The following is a 16278-nucleotide window of genomic DNA, read 5'->3' as shown; positions in this document are numbered from 1 at the left end:
GTCGATGGGTGAGTCTTTCTAGAGAACATCCATCGCTTCATTATCAGGGTTAGTAACGACTGTAGAATCCAACTTCCTTTTCTTCCTTTTTCTTTTAACAAAAACCTTGTGTTGTGGGCTATAAAACGCATCTAGAGGGGTATTCTCTATTCTCAAAACAATTTTAGAGGTGGGAGTAACAGGGATGTGTTCTACCTCTTGAGTATTTATAGTATCCTTTGCTATAATTTGCTGAGTTGTTTTATGTTGTGGAGTTTACAACTATGGTGTTTGTTCCTCTGTATTGATCCTTTTATTAAAGTTGTCCCATTATTCCTTTAAATCAATCACCAGGGGTTTTATTGGCTATGTGGAGGTGGCATGGATTTCAGCTTGTTTTCTAGTTGAAGTTTTCTTAGTTGTCTTCTCTGTAGATTGGGTTGTATCCTTTTCCGACTCCCTGCTTCTGTTTTTCCCATTTTGTGATGACTTCTTTGATTCCTTGGTAGATTTCTCTAGGGATTCTACTCTAGAATCAGTTTTAGAATTTTCTTTGGAGTCACCTTCTATACTTACACTGGGAGTAGGCTCTCTTATTGGTTCAATCAATAATTGGTCCAATGGGACCTTTGTTAGCCTCCTTTCTCTGTACTTGTAAAAGGTTTCAAGATTGTCACAGCCAAAAAGTAATTGTGCCATATGCTTCACCTCTGTGAAGGTGTTTTATTTTGCCATATCTTCCTCATTACTAAATACTTTTATTTTCACCATGGTGGTAAAGTCTTTGACAGTGCCAAATGGGTCATATTGCCTTCCAGAGAATTTAGGTAATTACAGAGATAACATAATCTTTGCTTCTTTAAATGCATTTCCTAGGTTATGTAATGAAAATGCTCCACATTACAAAGGGAATGTAGGCCAGATGGCCTTTTTTTCTTCCTTTAATGTTTTTCTTATCCCTCCCTCACTGGTTGTTTGATAGGATATCTCTCTAGCCATCAATTTTTCTGTAACATAGTATGGGAGGACATTGGTGGAGGCAGTGCTGCCAAATACTCTGATATATGTAAATGTATCCTCCCCAAACCATCTGGCCACTGGGGGATATCTACCTCGGCTTCATAGAAAAACCTGGGGGCATCTTGATTATAAAGTCATTTGTGGACAAGGAGCATACCTCCATGACAAATTTTGAAAAAATGTGGTTGAAAGTTAGATTCCCACATGTCTTTATGGCATATGTGAATGGGAAGTGGATTTTGAATAGTCCACTTCCATCCCGTGACAGGAAATTTCGAACTGAAACAAATTGCATCCATTACATAGACGCTCATAAAAAATGGAGGGTAAACCCTCGAAGCAACACTTCTTTTCCTTCTATACTCCCTTATTGTTCTTGATAAATTACCAGACAAGTTTTTTTCCTAATTCATTACAATTGCGTTAACGGCTGCATCTATTAATGACAACCATTCTGGGGAGAATTTAGTACTAACGGGTTTTCCAAATAGTCTACATAGCATGGTCACTACAAAACTATGAGGGGGACAAATAGACGCAGTAGTGTACATACCATTCTTGTCTTTCTTGATTTTTCCCTCATTATTTTACCAGGCCCGGGTGCAGTCCGTTGGTTCCTCGTTCTCTTTGGAAAACTTCTCGATGAACTGCCTGTTGTAGATGACTTGTGGCTCTGGTAGGTGGTACATAAGCCGTAGGTTGTCCGGTGTAAAAGGTCCCATAACCTCTTGGCTTCTTGTCTTGAATTCTTTGTCTGAGATGTCAGCTTAATCAATAACCCATTTAACCATGTCTGTATAAGTGATTATCTTCGGGTGTGTAGCTATGCGATGCAAAAATGAGCATGTTGTCTCAAACATAGAAGCTTTTGAGGAATCACGTCCGTCAACTGTAACCTTTGTTTCCAGAACCCTTGGTTGCTCTTCCTCTAGTATATTATACATGGCCTCCCATATAGAGGTTCCTCCCTCTCTGCTGCATGTAGTATCCATAAACAGAGAAGTCATTTTTGACTTCTCAGAGACGACTGCCTTGCCTTTCTTTACCATTGATCCCAATGATTTACTCTGTGGAATTTCCCTGAAAGTGAAGAACAACAACTATCAGATACAGAAAGATGACAATGAAAGTGAAATGAAATAATGCAGATAACTTGTAAAGGTGATAAAAGGAGTTTTATTTGAACGCACGTAAGAAGATATCATATCACGTTAAATGGCTTTTGACACATAAATGCAGATAACTCTTACTAAATTCCAACTAATGCTTCGTTATCCCTTAGCTTTAATGCTCATGAATGTCTGCATCGTAAATTGGGAAGAAAGATTCTAGGGTGGCGAGCCTTTGAACTGTGATAATGGCGATTTTGTTATTTGTGAAGCAAGATCGCAGATCACAATACTGCATTATACCTTTTCACTTTTCTTACCTTCTCTTGTGTTTTTGCGAGATGCGAGATGCGAGCCGCTTGTTTATTATCTCAAAACATAGCTACTTGTTATGTTTTTCTATGTATGAACCTTTTTTAATGAGTGGTGGACCTAAACATTTGTTCGTGATGTATTTAAGGAGTGGGTTCAGGTCTTGATCACATTTCACAATAATGATTGATGGTAAGTTTACGGTGTTCTTTTGAATGTTCGAAATGTGATGCGATAAAGGTTATGATGCCATCACAATTTTGCATCTCGCTTGTTTTGAGATAACCTTTTAAAGCAGGCTCTTCATAAATAGCGATATGCGATGTGAGACTTGGCTTTTGAAGAGAAAAGCTTAAGGACCTATTTTATGTCAAAAATATGATAGTTTCGAGGTATAAAGCATAGAGTCCTCTTTTAAACGTTTTTTTACTGGATTTTTTGGGTTAGAAAGGTCTTTTGATGATTCTTAATAATGCGGTATGTGGGAAGTCAAGAATTTAGTAGTTCTTTTGAAAAAAGGGGGTTTGATTGATATCTTGCTTTATTCCAAATAAAAGAAATGCCTAAATGCTAAGTTTATTTTTTGGATGGATTTTTTAAAGGGTTCCCATTTATTAATGTAATATTAACTACTACTATTAATAAATGGGGGGTTGTTGAATAGCACAACAATTGGCGATTCACTTGGAAGAACCGGTTATCATTGAGAGTTTTTTGAAATTTCTAAAACTTCCAAAATAAATATAGTTTTGGATATAAAAATAAATTAAACGGAATATAAGGTAAGTAATACTAATCATTAATAATAAAACAATATCTACTTAACTATCATTCTTTTGATTATTCTTTTCTCATAAGAAAGTCACTTTGTCTACACCAGTCATTACTTGGTTTTAAAGATAAAAGCAAGGAGACTCTCCTCGTATCAATTTTTGATATACTTAGTTGTCATAGGTAGAGCCTCTGTTGCTAGCAGGTGTTCATAGCCTCGACAGGGTTACCTTTTAACCAACAATGATTCAGTATCCCACCTAGATCAGAATGAAATTTTAAAGATAAGTTTGTTTTTATACTTATTGCTTTCTTTATTTTCTGAAGTAATTCATTCTTCCTTCAAATCTTCATTTTTTATCTCTTAAAGGATAATGTCTTGGTTTTCTGACCAAAATTGACAATGCCATTCACTTGATTTGTAACTTAGTTGAACAAGCTATCTCTTGATGACACCCCTTGTCTTTTGATTGATATATTCTTAAGTCATTACCCTGTTTTGATATGCAGTATTGGTAATGTTAGTTAGTTATAATCTTATGATCATGGTAAGTCGGCTCTTGATGAGACCTCGTATCCTTTAAGTTTAAGTATATTTTAGAATTAAACTCTAAAAATGAAAACTGATTAGGTGGGGAGAATCATTGGCTCCTTAAGAGCTTCTGGACGACAATTGTAGAGTTTTGAATATGCTTTTCTGTAGAGAGACTTTGCTTTGTTATTGATACCTTTCTTGACTGATGTAAAGGAAAATTTTCTTTCTAAAGCTAAGCTTCATCAAAGATCAGATAATTTTGGCAGAAAACAGGATGTTTTGGAGCAATATAACTTAACTATATATTTCATATGTGAAGATTACTTTCATAACAATCTTTACTTACACAAGCGAAAAGTCAAAATTAAAAAGAGACTATCCTTTGTAAAGCCAAAAGTAAATGTTTTTCAACTCGTATTATTCTTTCTAAAAAAAATAACTAAAGGCAATAATATACAGTGAACAGAAGAGATCATCTTCTATGGAAAGTATTTCTTTAAAATCTGCCCATTAACAGGTAGAGATTCTCTCTTACCTGATAAATCTTGTAATAGAAAAGTTGATGGGCCTATTTGTTCCACAATCTAAAATGGGCCAAGCCACATTTGTTGGAACTTGGTATGCTTACCTTTCTCTTCGTGGGCTTTATCCCATTTCAATACTAGGTCTCCGAGTTGAAAATATTTTGAAGTTACAGAATTTGAATCAAAGGAGGCTTTGACTAACTATTGATGATGTGCATGTGTGATCCTGGCCTTTTCTCTTTCCTCTTCAAGCTTAAGGATTTGTAACTGTCTAACCTGCATAGATGAGGAAGGAATTTCTTCAATGAATTGAACTAAGGCTAAAGAGGGAATAAATACATTTGCTTTCAAGACGACTTATTTCCATAGACCAAATTAAAAGGAGAAGTGCCAATGGAGGCTTTCTGAGTTATTCGATTTGCCCATAGAGAAAATGCTAAATACTTATGCTAGTTCTTCTAGCTTTGGTCAACATTTAATTTAATAATCCTATTTAGATTCTTGTTTGTGGATTTGGCTAACCCATTTCCTTACGAATAATAATTAGCAGAGTACTTAAGCTTAAAACCTCTTTTAAGAGCAAACTCTGTCATAACATTGCCTGAAAAATAAGATGCATTATCAAACATCAAGGCAGATGGTAGGCCAAATCTGGAAATTATAAATTGATCTATGAATTCAATAATGTTTTCAGAATTGGCTACCTTGAGTGGAATTTCTTCTACCCATTTGGTGAAATAATCAGTGGCTGTAAGGATATATCTATGCTTCTGTTGTGCCCTACAACAACCCCCCATTTCATATCATTCTTATTTTCAAAAAATTAACATATGGAATGGGTCCCTTTTAATAATTTTGGCATCAATGCTTGTATGTTCAAAATAGGCCGCATAATCAAATGAGTTGTCATATATTTAAGCCTTTTTGGGACATCAATGTTTCAAATAATAAATAATCTTTTGTTATTGCGATAAAGCGATCGCAAGATCGCATATCGCAACAACATGAGAGATGCATTTAAATGGCATTTTGGTCTCCGCCGATGCGATATCGCTATCGGCGATCGGCAATGTTACATGCACACCACTAACGCCACATAACTCATGTCCCGACGCGACGCGATGTCGGCGATACCTCATGCGAAACCGCTTTATGATTTAAATCCCGACCCGATGCGATATCGCTATCGGCCGTCGGCAGAATTCCACATACTTCGGTGAGGCACCCGGTTCCTACCCCCGATGCGATGCGATATCGCAATCGGTAGCCCCAAACCATTGTATATGCGCCTACCTTTGTTTCCATGCGCTAGCCCGATGCGATATCGCTTATCGGCTGTCGGCACCACCTTTTGGTAATAATTGTGCAGCACCTATTCCCCGAAGCGATGCGATATCGCTCATCGGTGGTCGGCAGTCTTAAAAGCCATCACTCAAAGCTTTAATTTTATATTCATATCCGGTTGATAAAGTGCGAATCCCAAAATGCCGTTAATGCAAGGGATAAGGTAATGCGTGTGTATTTAAAAGATTTTACCCCTTCGATTAATGAACACCTGCGTTTAACCGTCAGAATATCTGTTGCACGCTTAAGTGAGTCATTCACCCAGATAACGGTATAATCATCACATTTAATGGGTAGCAGACCTCAAATCACCATTAATTGCATCTGCAATATCCTCTCAGCAATTGGATCCGCAGCCACTTTTGGAAATTAATCTTGGCACGCTTCAAATGATATATCTATCCCTCTGTGTAGCATCATTGTTATTATGTTATTACGATTTCTCTTGCAATTGTGTAGAATTCGTCTTTTGAGAGAAGCTCAAGTATGATGGGAAAAAGATCCAAGAGGGCTACGGGCTCTATGGTTACACCTGTAGCAGGTCAAGCTGCTGCAAATAGCAAGAAAGGCCTCGTTTCAGACACTACATGCACTGGTCTTAACAAGACTACATGGCAAGGCACATATAATTTGCTAGAAGCTGAGCAACCAAAAGTTTCAGGGATAGTGGCTACTGCAGACCCATTCAAAAAGTCTGATGCAACTCTTAAAGAGTTGGCTGATTCCTTTCTTCACAGAATAGCGGCCAGAGAACAAGTCCTTCCCTACACTGATGTAGTGCGATGGGCAATTGAGGAAATTCCAATCGTTGACAGAACGTTCCACACAAGAGATGGAAGGATTTTCGGGTCTTTCAAGTCAGAGCACCTGAGGGAAATGTATCATTTGCCTGAGCCAGAGAAAATCTACAACAAAGACTTCGTGGAGAAGTTTGCAGCTGAAAATGAAGTGCCATCCGAGCCCATTCAGGATTGGAGGCAGAACCCGGCCAAACACAAGCACGGAAGCTCGGGTAAGTACTCCGTCGATTCCTTGGCTTCTCCCTATTGCTATGCGGGAATTATGATGTGTAGGCTATGGGGATTACATGATTCTGCCAATTTTGATATAGAGATGGTTCCCCTAATGGAAGCAGCTGTTAATGGTTTTATCATGGATTGGGCCACCATTCTTTCTGATAAATTGACTATAGCTGTTCGGGATTTTAGAGCTAAATCTGTGGTCACCGAAAGGAAAATCCCTCCATTTTATTATAGTGCCTACATTATGGACACATTGTGTTTTAACTCTGAGTTTCCCATTCTCGGTTGGAGATGGACCACCCAAGACCCTTTGCCCATTCATTTGTATCATCGGAAATTGTGGAAGTCCTCTTACAAGGACCATTTGTATCAAATTTGCAATGGTTTTATGCTTCCCGTTCATTATTCCATTTTTGATCGGCCTATTCCTAAAATCTCCTATCTCGCTTCCTTCGACTTACCAGCTATAGCAGGTTGGTTTGGAGAAGAGCATTTTACCTATATTAGGGTTTATGGAAGCCAAGCCAAACCGCATGTTCTCCCTCTATATGTTCCAGACAAACTGTTAGCCTGAGAAATCTCCTACCAGATTATGGCTGAGAGTGTCACTCAAACTCTCAAGAAAGAAAAGAAGAGGGGCTGGCCCCCTTTTCCCTTGAGGATGGGTGTTTTTACTCTGCATAATATTGAACATGCAGAAAAGGAGGCAACAAAGATGCAAGCTTTATCCCTGCCCACTATGCCGGCCAGACTCTATGATCCACATAAAACTGCCTACAATGCCCTAGAACAGGCCAAATTGACCAAGATTGACCATCAAGAAGACGAGTTTGATGACCTGTTCGTAGCTGCTGACTCAATAGGCCAAACCAAGCAGCTTGCCAAGATGAGATACAATGATGAAAATTTAATCGAATTCAATAAACTTAGGGAGCATAGGTTGCAAACTCTGCCCCTAGATTTATTGTCATTAACCACAACATCCTCCTCAAGCGAGCCAGGTTAGAAACAGACGAGCCAACCTCCTCTTATAAATAAAGAACAAAAGAAACAACAGGAGGAAAGGCAAGAGAAGCAGCAGGCAGAGAAGCAGAGAAAGGAGCAAATGGATAAGCAGCAGAAAGAGCAGAAGGAACAAGAACAGAGAAAGCAGAGGCAGATGGAGGAACAGCGGAAGAAAGAAGAAGAAGAGAAACAAACGAAAGAACTGGCAGATAGGCAGAAAAAGGAATTAGCAGATAAGCAAAGAAAAGAGCAAGAAGAGAAATGGAGAAAGGAGTCAGAAGAACAGCAACAGAAAGAGTTAGAGGAGCAAAAGAGGTTGGAACAAGAAAAGGAAAAGAGTAAATCCCAGACCTCCATAGATCCTGAATTGCTGAAACAATGGAATCAATTCGATTCCATTATCAGTGGAAAAGAAGGCTCCAAAGACACACCAGACACCACTTCTTCTCAGGTTCCAAGCGGAACCAGCGGCCCACCCACTTCGAAGGAACTCGAGGTAATCACCAAAGACCCTTCTAATCAGATTGTGCTCCAGGTGGAAGATATTCCTCCCCTGGACGTTTTCTACAGCCCTAGGCACAAAGCAGTTGTTAAGCACTCAAGGAAGAGACGAAGGCTTGATCAACCTTCCATCTTCCCTGAGCAGACAGTTACGGGGAATGTAGTCTGGAAGGAAGAATTGGACCCCTCCGATGATCTAACCAAGCTATCGCAGTATGCGGGAGCTTATTCTACAGCGACTATTGATAAAGCATCGGAGGTAAGTCTTTTGTTAAAGACTAAGGACCAGGAAATTTGTGCATTGCAAGCAGAAGTAGCTGAAGCGCGAAACAAGGCAGCACAGGTAGAAGAGCAGTTGCTGGCACAACAGCAAGCAAACAATGTATTAACCCAGCAACTGCAGACTGAAAAACAGAAGATTGACCAGAGCGCAATCCAGAAGCAGAAAGAGTTAACAGAGGCATTGGCACAATTGAGAGCGGCAAACGAGCAAATGACGAAGTCAAAGGATGAGCAAATCGCTCAACTGTTGGCACAACTCGAAGATATCAAGGGCACCAAGAAAGTCGAAGACTTCAGAGCAGAGGCAGCTCAAATAAATAATGCATTAATCTCTCAGGTTAGACTCTTATGCCAACAACTGACTGAGGCTGAGCCATTATCTGAAGTATCTACAGCAGTATGTCAGCAAATTGAAAAAGCCAGAAATGAGCTAGATCAGACCGAAGAAACCATAACTTCATATCTTGATTGGCAAGATACTGATGTGGGAAAAGAAGCAAAATTGCCTAGGATCTATGAGCCATTCAAAGACATACTCTTCACGGAATGGAAAACTCAGATGATGAAAGCAGAAAGGGCAGCTTCAAGGTGTAAAATGATTGCCAACAATATGATTGATTTGGTCAACAATACACTCTATTGGGCCAACATGATCTCTCAATGTACACCTGGAAGCATAACCACGGCAAACATGATTGAGCAAACAAGTTATCATGGACTGGAGGAAAAAAGAAAGTTAATTGCTGGAGTAAATACTTTAACCTCCGACGCATATTGGCACTTCCTAATTAAGCCGCACACTCAAAGGTCGGCTCTTAAGTGTTTAACAGATGCTCTCAAGTGCCTGATCCCCGACTTTCAGGATGCCACATATGATGCCCAGCTCACGTCGCGTCTCAACACTCCACCGGAAGTACAGCCCATGCTTGCGATATGTCAGTTGAGGTTTAAAGGCAAAGAGCCCACCGAATGAAGCATTGCTGCCGACTGCCAGATTGCCAAGAAAAATGGAGAAATATTTATTGATGCCAATTTCATAGTTTTTCAGTTTTTCTTAGATATTTAGATTAGATATTTAGATTAGATTAGTATTTATAGACCCTTTCATTGTTTTGGAAAGGGTCGTAAAATTTTGTAATAGACTTAAAGGCTGAAGTTTGCACTACTGTGCTTCAGCCTATATTCTTTTGTGAAACTCGACCAATAGTCCTTAATTTGACGAGAAGGCTGTTTTATGCATTTGTGCACTATTGTCTCTTGTTTGGAATGCTTTCTGGTTTGAAGGAAGGACTGCGACATAGCGATTTATATAATGGATTGTTGAGCAGCCTACATGGTATTTTTTATCTACATCTGTCCTCTTTCTTTTCATATGAATTGCTGTGTTATTATCTTTTGCTATTGTTGAATACATGTATGCGCTGTGACAGCAAATCTTCATTTCATTCCACTATTGGATGTTTTGTGATATGCCTTTCTTTTAATCATGCATGTAGCAATGATATGAATGACAATGTGTAGTAATTCGCTATCATCGCTCTGCATAACTAATTATGCAGAGCAATCTTAAATGGTTTAAACGTCTATGCTTTAGTGTTAGAGTCATCTATATGCCTGCCTTAAAGCACAGATTATCAAACGCTACACTTTGAAAGATGGATAAGTCTCGGGATTAGATTATATATTTTGCTGATAGTTTTAGTTATTCGCTTATCTCTATCCTACCTCATAAGCTACTCGTCCATCCCACTTTTATCTATTATTGGGAAACTGGTCCCATTATCCCCAGTCGGAGCCACTATTCCAAACGGAAAAGGAGCTGCTTTCAAGGTTCCGGACCGGGTGGTTTCCCCTTTGTTGTGGCAGCGATTTTCGAGGCCTCAACAGCTTCTTAAAAGAATGAGGAACGCTCTCACCTATTATGTCCAATCCCCATTGTTCGAATGGTTGGTCAAAGTTGACTGGTTGTAATGGTAATGTGGGTTTCCTATGTCTTCCAGCAGCTATCTAACAAATCTTACATTTCCTTACATAACTGTGTGCATATTTGAAAAGTGTTGGCCAGTAATAGTCGACATGCAGGATTTTATGTGCTGTAGTATCTCCTCCAAAGTCACCACCAGCTAGTCCATCATGAAGTTCCTACAACACCTTCTCTGCCTCAGATTTTTCAAGACATCTAAGTAAAATAGAATCATAAGTTATTCTAAACAACACATCATTAACAATTTGATATTGTCTAGCTTTTAATCTCAATGCCCTTTTCTTTGTGTAATTTAATTGGGTTGGGGCATATCCATTTCTCAAGTAAAATATGATATCAGCATATCTTGACTCAGTGTCGTTAAGGCTTACCTCATAGACTTGTACATCGTCACCTGAATGTTGTAATCCTGATAGATTTGATGCTCCTGCCAACATCCTACAAAAACCTTGACCTTTTACAATTTTTGTTGGTCTGATTTTGATGTAATATTCTTGTAGAGCTGTAACCCAATTCACTCTCTTTTCACCTACATCCCTTTGTATTAAAATATTTCTCACCACTGAGAATGGTACTATTAATTTGGTGTGGGTTTTGAGGAGAAAAGGTCTGAAGTGTTTTATTGATTTGAAAACAGCAAAAGCTTGTTTTTCAACATCTAAGTAATTCAATTCAACTCCTTGCAAATTGGAGCTAAAGAAAGAGATTGGGGCTTCAACTTTTTCTTGATTTACTTGTGTCAATATGGCTGCATATGATTTCTCAGAAGTGAAAGTGTATAAAATGAAATGATTTGAAAAATTCAGCATTGCTAAAGATGAGGCGTTTATGATTGCTTGTTTTATCAAGTTAAAAGCTTCATGTTTTGAGTGTCCCCATTTAAAAAGAGAATTTTTCTTTATCATGGATTGAAGAGGTAAAACAATTCTTGAGAAGTCAGGGACAAATCTTTTAACAAAATTTATTTGACCTAGGAAAGATTGCATTGATTTTTTGTTATGTGGTAAAGGTATTTCAAAGATTTCTCTAATTCTGTCAGGGTCAATATGAATTCCTGCTTTGGACACAATGAATCCAAAGAGCTTTCCTTCACTTAATGCAAAAAAATACTTCTTGGGATTAAGAGAAATTCCATACCTTTGGCAACGTTCAAATATTTTCTTTAAATCCCTTATATGATTATTGCGTTTTTTGGAATATACAGTTATATCATCTAAGTAGATTACTATTGATTTGTTTACTAAAACTTTAAAAGCTATGTCCATGGCTCTCTAGAAAGTGGCACCAACATTAATTAGTCCAAATGGTATCTTCTGATAAGAATAAGTGCCCCATTTTGTCCTGAATATATTTTTCAGCTGGTCATCTGGATGTACTAAGATCTGATTATAACCTGAGAATCCATCCGGGAAAGTCATTAGTTCTGAGCCTGCAACTGATTGCAATATCTGTTCCATAGGGGTTAATGGGAGATTGTCCTTTTGGAAAGCTTTATTGAGGTTGCAGAAGTCTATACATATCTGAATATCACCGTTCTTTTTCCTGACTGGGACAAGATTGGAGACCCATCGGGAATGTTTGATAGGAAAAATAATCTTAGCTTTCAGCAGTTTATTCAATTCGGATTTAATTTGACTTTCTAAATTAGGATGGATCTTCCTTAATATCTGCTGAATAGGTCTTTCATCAGATGTCATGGGAATAGTATGTTGAATAATAGAGGTGTTGTATGTCTTAAGATATTCATAGTTCCATGCGAAGACATTCTTGTACCTCTTCAACAAACCTATAAAGGTTGATTTTTCATCTGACATAAGTCCGAGACCTAGATTAATATTTTGAGGTTTTAGGTCAGTCCCAAGATTGATCAATTCAAACCTCAGAGTTGAACTCTAAAGTTTTGAATTGGTGGATTGTTTAAATCTGTCTTTGAGGTCATATAAATCTTCCAACTTAACTACAGATTTTGGTGTTCGCATTATGATGCATGTGTTGTACTTGATGGCAACCCACTTGTAGCAGAACAACTCACCTATATATAACTAGATGAATCTATAGAAGAGATATCGGATGTGACAGAATACATGGGATGCAGGGCAGCTCAAAGGAGTCAGTTCAGATGTAATGTACAATGACAACTCATTAAGATAACAGTTCTCAATATGGCAAGTTAGCTTTGCCATCAAGTCCAAAGGGGGAGATTGTTGGCATTATGATACAGGTGTTGTCCTTGATGGCAACTTACTAAGATGACAGATCATAGTTCAGTCAGACAGAATGAAGGAAAAGAGATATATGCATTTTTCCCTTGATAAAGCCACGTATACACGAGGGTTAGCCGACCAAAAGTGCGTATACATATACACGCACTTTCATGCAAGGAAAGGTGTGTACATTGGGTTTTGGTCCATGGTATTTGGACCATGGTATTATGATCCATGGTATTGGTCCAAGGTATCTTGTTCGATGTGTTGACCCCAGGTATTTGGTTCAAGGTATTGGTTCTAAGTGGTTTTGGACCATGGTATTGAGTAAGGCCTAAGACTATAAAAGGAGGAGAAGATTATTAGGCAAAGGTATTCAGAAAGTCTTGAATATCTGATGTAGTGAGAGATCTAGTATGCAGGTTATGGGTTTATGATGATTTTCTTGACCTGAGCCAAGGAGGAATCTCAGCGGCAGATGGAGGACAAGATCCAATGATGGATCAGGATCTTATGGCTTGGAATGAATCATCTCTATATGGTTTGATCATGCTTATTCTAGATCTGTATACTGACGCATGTAATGTTATGTAAATATTATGATCTGGATATAACTCAAGTTTGGAATAGCTACAAATCATGAATGAATATTTACAGATGTATACTCTGGTTGACTATGATAAAAGTGCTTATATACGCAGGTTAGATACATCAGAATAGTGTATACCATATAAACTATGATGTTTGAAGTTATAAGTGATTCTGGTTGTTGATGCAAAGTCTGAGTTCTGGTGACTGATTATTGGTGTCAGTATTCTGGATATTCAGACTAGTTAATTATGTTTAGCTTCAGTGTTGATGGATGAGATCTATAATGGATCAGGATCATAATGACTTATCTTTATGTGATCTAATGGACTAGATTTGGTTGCTAACATATGTATTATCTTTGTGTATGTAATGATCTGGGTATGTCTGAAGTCAGAAAGTGCAGTGAAGTTATAAGTAAGTAATTGATGACATATACGTTGGTTCGCTTTGGTGAAGCTGCGTATACATGCTGGTTCGGCTCTTCCAAGTAGCGTATTCACTCTGATGCATGATTTCTGATAATACAGTTGGTTCTGAATATTGTTGTAGAGTTCTGTGTTCTGCTCTATGTTCTGGTGATTGCATTTTGTTGACATGGTTTCAATGATTCAGTATTGGGTGATTCAAAGATTGATGATGCAAGTGGTGATTGATTTTGTGCTTCAATGATATTGATGGATCCAGTATAAAAATTGGATGAAACATGGCCTTCAGATTATGGTGTTGTGCTTCAAGAGTATCTAGTCTGAAAATTAATGAAACGTGGTACCTGGAGGAAGAAAGAGAAGGTTGTAGCCTTCTGTAGGTCAGCACCTATGTACTAGTACATTAGCTAGTGCAAGAGCTAAGGGGGTTGTAGCTCCCTTCTAGGATAAGCTGGAAAATGAGAGAAGGTTGTAGCCTTCTGTAGGTCGACATCTACGTACTCGTACATCAGCTAGTACAAGAGCTAAGGGGGTTGTAGCCCCCTTCTTGGAGAATCTGGAGAATGAGAGAAGGTTGTAGCCATCTATAGGTAGAAGCCTGCGTATTGGTATAAGACTGCTCCAGTACAGAAATATTGTAAAAAGAAGTTTCTTATTAAAAGAAGATATAAATGAATTGCAGCAGGTGGTTTTCACCCACATTGGGTTTCTACCTTACATCATGGTGTTCAGGTGTGCTTCTTGTGTGTGATGATCTGTCCTGTTTTACTCCACCTGTTTACTGTTCATATGGTTAATGAAGTTCTGATGCACTAATTAAAGATCAACATTTAATGGATTAAATGAATCATAAGGTTACTAGATATACGCTAGTTGCATTAGACACAGTTGCGTGTACACGCGGGTTCCCTTAACTGAAGTAGCATATATGAATCTGAGTATGGAAATGAAAACGTTCTATTGATTTTATAATTCTGATTCACCCCCCGTCTCAATATTATTTCCAAAAATTGGTATCAGAGCAGGTCCTTTGATAGAAGCTTGATCACTTGAAGGAGATTCGTAGAACAATGGGAAGGAAGCTAAAGAAGAAAGTGCCTCAGAAGAAGAAGACATCTCAAATGAACTATGATAGTGGGAGAATCGATTGGAGAATATGTGGAAGAAACACTTTAGATTCAGAATCACTTCAGAATGAGGATGAAAAAGCAAAAGAAATATCAGGTATGAATCTGTTATCCTTTGGTGATACATTTCTCCATCCATTTGAAGATGATGAAAGTGATAGCGAAACAATTGAATTTTCTCTTATGGGTGAGAAAGAAAGATATCAAATAGAGGCAGAATTTAAAAGGCTTACAAACAAAATTAGAGATCAACAAGATCTATTGCACAAAAAGGAATGTGTCTCCAAAGAAGAAGTTACCAATCTAAAAGCTCAACTAGAGGAAGGAAACAAGATAAGGAAGTTATTCAAGGAAAAGGAAGATCAATGTCAAAAGTTGTAGGATGAATTAACATCATTAAGAAATGAAATGAATGAAAGGAGCACAACAATCAAGAAACTCAGAGAAAGATCCAGTTACTATGAAAGTCTTGAAGCTACGATCCTCTTGCTAAAAGAAGATCTTGAAGAATCAAATAAGCATAATAAAGAACTACTCCAAGCTCTTGAAAAACAAGAAAATGAAGTTCTTGAATTAAGACATCAGTTGGAAGAAGGAAGAAAAGTTGAAGAAAACATGAAGAAGCAGTATTGTGAAAAGGAAGAGCAACAACGGGTTGAGGTAAATATTCTAAAAGATAACTTAGAAGAAAAGGATAAGCTCTTGCGATTTCAAGATAGTACTAAGATCTTGGATGATATTATTAGTAGTCAAAGGTCTCTTGTTATCAAAACTAGTCTTGGTTTTCATGAATCTGTTGAAGGTGAATCTAGTTCACAAAATAAGACAAGGAACTCTAATGCACAATCTGAAATGCTCAACAAGGAGATGAGAGGTCAATCCCATCAACAACCAAGGAAATAAATTCTTCAAAGAAAATATTTTACTCATCCGACGAATAATGTTGAATGTTATGTATGTCATAATCTTGGACATGTTGCAGCCAGATGCAGAAGTAGAATGGTTCAAGACCATCACACAGAAAGATCATCACGTTCCAGGTACTTTAAAGGATATTGTTTTTCTTGCAATATGTTTGGTCACAAAGCTGTAGATTGCTACAGAAGGAATATGAAACATGTAAGATGTTATGCATGTAACAAGCTTGGACATACATCAAAGGAATGCAAGAAAAAAGTACGGGCACCATACCAAAAGGAGAAAACATCATCACACTTGAAGATATGGAAGAAGAAGGAAGTATAGTTAGAAATATGTGGCACGACACAATATACAGACATAACATACTCAGAGGGAGCTGAAAGTGTAAAACTTTAGTGTCCTAAATCTCATACGCAAATTTCATAAAGGGAAGTCGCGTATATACGCGAGTTAGTTACTGCATAGTCGCGTATATGTTAGTTTGAGGAAAAGTAGTGGGACGGGCTTAGGAAAAAGGGTCTGATATGATTCAGTCCATTATTTGCTCTGTTTGATAATGGTTACAATCTGCTGATGATGTGTGGAAATGTCTTGATACTTGTAAGATGTTTAAAAGTGTTTT

The sequence above is a fragment of the Pinus tabuliformis genome, chromosome 5_2, assembly GCF_031772625.1.
Source record: "Pinus tabuliformis cultivar Carrire ecotype Pingquan chromosome 5_2, CPIR1, whole genome shotgun sequence".
NCBI classification, from domain to species: Eukaryota; Viridiplantae; Streptophyta; class Pinopsida; order Pinales; family Pinaceae; genus Pinus; species Pinus tabuliformis.
This window is presented reverse-complemented; position numbering follows the sequence as displayed.